The 6,000-nt window shown below is 43.2% G+C and overlaps 1 protein-coding gene across 1 annotated transcript in view; it reads left to right on the top strand.

Moving 5' to 3' along the window:
• syt17 (synaptotagmin XVII) overlaps positions 1–6,000 on the top strand; it is a gene marked incomplete at both ends in the record, with an annotated part of 45,096 nt that overhangs the window by 15,132 nt on the left and 23,964 nt on the right. The window lies entirely within an intron of this gene.

Here is a 6,000-nt window from a genome sequence, read left to right as displayed (position 1 = left end):
GGAGTCCTATAAATAGGTGTGTGTTTTGTTTGTCACTTGTGGGTAGTTGTTTGAGAGCACTGCTTTTGTTGAGCCTGCGTCTCTGTTCCTGTTTCTCTGTTCCTGTTTCTCTGTTCCTGTTTCTCTGTTCCTGTTTCTCTGATCCTGTTTCTCTGATCCTGTTTCTCTGATCCTGTTTCTCTGATCCTGTTTCTCTGATCCTGTTTCTCTGTTCCTGTTTCTCTGATCCTGTTTCTCTGATCCTGTTTCTCTGATCCTGTTTCTCTGATCCTGTTTCTCTGTTCCTGTTTCTCTGATCCTGTTTCTCTGATCCTGTTTCTCTGATCCTGTTTCTCTGTTCCTGTTTCTCTGATCCTGTTTCTCTGATCCTGTTTCTCTGTTCCTGTTTCTCTGATCCTGTTTCTCTGATCCTGTTTCTCTGATCCTGTTTCTCTGATCCTGTTTCTCTGTTCCTGTCGTTAGTTTGTTTATTGTTTTTCCGTGGTGTTCTCATTGTTATAATAAATATGTTGAGCACGCAACCCGCTGCGCCTTGGTCCCATTCTCTCTTCCACGACAGCTGTGACAGTCAGTAGTTATTAGAGATATTCTGGTGTAAATTGTCAGAAGTTATTAGAGATATTCTACATCAGCTGCATAGTGGCTGCATCCCATTTAATAATAAGGTGGTTGCTTATACTTGTCCTATTTAAAATGTTATTTTTTCATGTCTCAACTCCCCCTCTGCCAGGATCAGCCATTATCAACGGCGACCCTGGATCAATTAGGGTTAAGTGCAGTCGTGCAAAGTACTTATATATTTAAAAGTACTACTTGTCAGCCCTCAAGTTTTGAAGATATGTCACTTTCTAAATACAGAAATCATCCCCGATGATGCTGCGTTTTGCTTTTGTTTCTATTTTTGATAAAGCACTTAGATTTAATTTTGTTAAGTATATTTAAAACCAAATACTTTCGCTCAAATATAACTTTACTGGGTGACTTTCACTTAAGTCATTTTTTATTAAGGTATCTTTACTTTTTCTGAAGTATGCGCAAGGGCACATTGACAGATTTTTCTTGTTGTTGGCTCGAGGACTCGAGCTAGTGACCTTTGGGTTCCTGGCCCCACGCTCTAACCGCTAGGCTACCTGCCACCCCTTTGCGATGCAGCCAGTGACAGCTGTGTTTACAGAAGTATCACTATCGCTCATGGAAACAATCAGTTAATCCTGCCAGAAAGTTGTTAGCACACACACACACACACACACTGACACAGAGAGAGAGAGAGTAGTTATGATGATGTCGTTGTTATATAGCTGTCTGATTTCCGCAGTTGGAGGATAAGGAACATTTCGACCACATTAGCCAATAACACATGTTTCTTGTCCTTCACATGGACCCAGAGGAGCTCCATACTCTGAGTTGGCAGGTACCACCAATGTGTGGTAGATAAGGGCTTCTGACCCCTTTTGTGACTGATGCAAATTCATCAGGGACCCCCTCTTAATCAGAACATTACAGCGCATTTATGTTTAAACAAATTCAACAAACAATTAGAGAATTCAACAAGTATTGAGTTGAAAAATGTATAATTGGTGGAGTACTGTGGATACCAATATCCCTGTGAGCCTCCCAGGCCCATGTTTCCCAGGGGTTAAGAACAGAATACTGTGGATACCAATATCCCTGTGAGCCTCCCAGGCCCATGTTTCCCAGGGTTAAGAACAGAGTACTGTGGATACCAATATCCCTGTGAGCCTCCCAGGCCCATGTTTCCCAGGGGTTAAGAACATAATACTGTGGATACTAATGTCTCTGTCAGCCTCCCAGGCCCATGTTGCCCAGGGTTAAGAACAGAATAGTGTGGATACTAATGTCTCTGTGAGCCTCCCAGGCCCATGTTGCCCAGGGTTAAGAACAGAATAGTGTGGTTACTAATGTCTCTGTGAGCCTCCCAGGCCCATGTTGCCCAGGGTTAAGAACAGAATCTTGTAAATTAATAATATTACATTGTATTGCATTCTATTACACCCTCTAAACTTATTTCACGGATCCCTTGGCCAAAAAGAGTTTAATCTGTTGCTGTTAGTAATATTCATAAACAAATGTAAATGTATTATTTGGGGGGGAGATCAGGCCATGGACCACCTGTAGTAGATCGAGGTTCAAGTGTTTCTCGCTCTCTCTCTGTCTCCCTCTATCCATCTGTTTCTCTCTCTCTCTCTCTCTCTCTCTCTCTCTCTCTCCCTCTTTCTCTCTGTCTCCCTCTATCCATCTGTTTCTCTCTCTCTCTCTCTCCCTCTCTCCCTCTGTTTCTCTCCCTCTCCCTCTGTTTCTCTCTCTCTCCCTCTTTCTCTCTGTCTCTCCCTCTTTCTCTCTGTCTGTTTCTCTCCCTCTCTCCCTCTTTCTCTCTGTCTCCCTCTCTCCCTCTCCCTCTGTTTCTCTCTCTCCCTCTTTCTCTCTGGCTCTCCCTGTCTTTCTCTCTGTCTCCCTCTCTGAAATCAAATCAAATCAAATCAAATGTATTTATATAGCCCTTCTTACATCAGCTGATATCTCAAAGTGCTGTACAGAAACCCAGCCTAAAACCCCAAACAGCAAGTACCGTAATTTCCAGACTATTAAGCGCACCTGAATATAAGCCGCACTGAATTTAATTTTTTTTTTATTTTGAACATAAATAAGCCGCACATGTCTATAAGCCGCAGGTGCCTACCGGTACATTGAAACAAATTAACTTTACACAGGCTTTCACGAAACACGGCTTGTAACAAAAATAAATAGGCTTTAATGAAACACGGCTTGTAACAAGAAATAAAAAATTAGCAGTAAGCTTTAGTTGTCTTTTTGCACTGAGTCAATTCCTCACGCTGCTGTTTCCAACGTCTTATCATCGACTCATTAAGACCAAGCTCCCGTGCAGCAGCTCTATTTCCTTTTCCAACAGCCAGATCAATTGCTTTCAACTTGAAAGCTGCATCATATGCATTTCTCCGTGTCTTTGCCATGATGAGGGTGACAAAATGACTACCGTAATCAGAATGATGGGAAGTTTGAGAGCGCTCGATTTAATCTAAACAGTAAACAAAAAAGTTGTTTGACCTTAACCCGTTCGGCAATTTCATTGGTCTAATGAAAGCTTCATGCCGCCAAAAAACTGAGCACATCACAGAATGTGTTTTTTTGGAGAAAATTGAAAGCGGGAAAAATCCATATATTAGCCGCGTCATTGTTTAAGCCGCGAGGTTCAAAGCCTGGGAAAAAAGTTGCGGCTTATAGTCCGGAATTTACGGTAATGCAGGTGTAGAAGTACGGTGGCTAGGAAAAACTTCCTAGAAAGGCCAAAACCTAGGAAGAAACCTAGAGAGCAACCAGGCTACGAGGGGTGGCCAGTCCTCTTCTGGTCCTGAGGCATGGTCCTAGGGCTCAGGTCCTCCGAGAGAGAAAGAGAGAATTAGAGAGAGCATACTTAAATTCACACAGGACACCGGATAAGGCAGGAGAAATACTCCAGATATAACAGACTGACCCTAGCCCACAGACACATAAACTACTGCAGCATAAATACTGGAGGCTGAGACAGGAGGGGTCAGGAGACACTGTGGCCCTATCCGATGATACCCCCGGACAGGGCCAAACAGGCAGGATATAACCCCAACCCACTTTGCCAAAGCACAGCCCCCACACCACTAGAGGGATAACTTCAACCACCAACTTACCATCCTGAGACAAGGCCGAGTATAGCCCACAAAGATCTCCGCCACAACCCAAGGGGGGGGGGGGGGGCGCCAACCCAGACAGGAAGACCACGTCAGTGACTCAACCCACTCAAGTGACGCACCCCTCCTAGGGACGGTATGGAAGAAGGCCAGTAAGCCAGTGACTCAGCCCCTGTAATCGGGTTAGAGGCAGAGAATCCCAGTGGAGAGAGGGGAACCGGCCAGGCAGAGACAGCAAGGGCGGTTCATTGCTCCGTAGCCTTTCTGTTCACCTTCACACTCCTGGGCCAGACTACACTCAATCATAGGACCTACTGAAGAGATGAGTCTTCAGTAAAGACTTAAAGGTTGAGACCGAGTCTGCGTCTCTCACATGGGTAGGCAGACCATTCCATAAAAATGGAGCTATATAGGAGAAAGCCCTGCCTCCAGCTGTTTGCTTAGAAATTCTAGGGACAATTAGGAGGCCTGCGTCTTGTGACCGTAGCGTACGTGTAGGTATGTACGGCAGGACCAAATCGGAAGATAGGTAGGAGCAAGCCCATGTAATGCTTTGTAGGTTAGCAGTAAAACCTTGAAATCAGCCCTTGCCTTAACTTCCCTGGGCAACAGCCAGTGGAATCGCGTGGAGCGAAATACAAATACCTCAAAAATGCTATAACTTCAATTTCTCAAACATATGACTATTTTACAACATTTTAAAGACAAGACTCTCGTTAATCTAACCACATTGTCCGATTTCAAAAAGGCTTTACAACGAAAGCAAAACATTAGATTATGTCAGGAGAGTACCCTGCCAAAAATAATCACACAGCCATTTTCAAAGCAAGCATATATGTCACAAAAACCAAAACCACAGCTAAATGCAGCACTAACCTTTGATGATCTTCATCAGATGACACTCCTAGGACATTATGTTATACAATACATGCATGTTTTGTTCAATCAATTTCATATTTATATAAAAAAACAGCTTTTTACATTAGCATGTGATGTTCAGAACTAGCATACCCATCGCAAACTTCCGGTGAATTTACTAATTTACTCATGATTAACGTTCACAAAATACATAACAATTATTTTAAGAATTATAGATACAGAACTCCTTTATGCAATCACGGTGTCAGATTTAAAATAGCTTTTCGGCGAAAGCACATTTAGCAATATTCTGAGTACATAGCCCGGCCATCACGGCTAGCTATTTTGACACCCACCAAGTTTGGCCCTCACCAAACTCAGAATTACTATAAGAAAAATTGGATTACCTTTGCTGTTCTTCGTCAGAATGCACTCCCAGGACTTCTACTTCAACGACAAATGTTGTTTTGGTTCCAAATAATCCATAGTTATATCCAAATAGCTCCGTTTTGTTCATGCGTTCAGGTCACTATCCGAAGGGTGACGCGCGAGCGCATTTCGTGACAAAAAATGACAAAATATTCCATTACCGTACTTCAAAGCATGTCAAACGCTGTTTAAAATAAATTTTTATGCAATTTTTCTCGTAAAATAGCGATAATATTCCAACCGGGCGACGTTGTATTCGTTCAAAGGCTGAAAGAAAAAAATTGAGAATTCTCATGAATGCGCATCTCCAGTGTCACTGTCCCCAGGCTGACCACTCACAAATTCTCCTGATGTTCTTCGCCCAGAGACAGCAGACACCCCATTACACTTTCTGGCGCCTTCTGAGAGCCAATGGAAGTCTTAGAAAATGTCACGTTACAGCAAAGATGCTGTATTTTTGATAGAGATGCAACTGAAGGACAACAAATTGTCAGACAGGGCACTTCCTGTATGGAATGTTCTCAGGTTTTGGCCTGCCATATGAGTTCTGTTATACTCACAGACACCATTCAAACAGTTTTAGAAACTTTAGAGTGTTTTCTATTATTATATGCATATTCTCATTTCTGGGCAAGAGTAGTAACCAGTTTAAATCGGGTATGTTTTTTATCCGGCCGTGCAAATACTGCCCCCTAGCCCCAACAGGTTAACAGGAAGCCAGTGTAGGGAGGCTAGCACTGAAGTAATATGATCACATTTTTTGGTTCTAGTCAGGATTCTAGCAGCCGTATTTAGCACTAACTGAAGTTTATTTAGTGCTTTATCCGGGTAGCCGGAAAGTAGAGCATTGCAGTAGTCCAACCTAGAAGTAACAAAAGCTCTCCCTGTCTCTCTCTGTCTCCCTCTCTCCCTCTCCCTCTGTTTCTCTCTCTACCTCTTTCTCTCTGGCTCTCCCTGTCTCTCTCTGTCTCCCTCTCTCTCCCTGTCTCTCTCTGTCTCTCTCTCTCCCTCT

The sequence above is a fragment of the Salmo trutta genome, unplaced genomic scaffold, assembly GCF_901001165.1.
Source record: "Salmo trutta unplaced genomic scaffold, fSalTru1.1, whole genome shotgun sequence".
NCBI classification, from domain to species: Eukaryota; Metazoa; Chordata; class Actinopteri; order Salmoniformes; family Salmonidae; genus Salmo; species Salmo trutta.
This window is presented reverse-complemented; position numbering and strand designations above follow the sequence as displayed.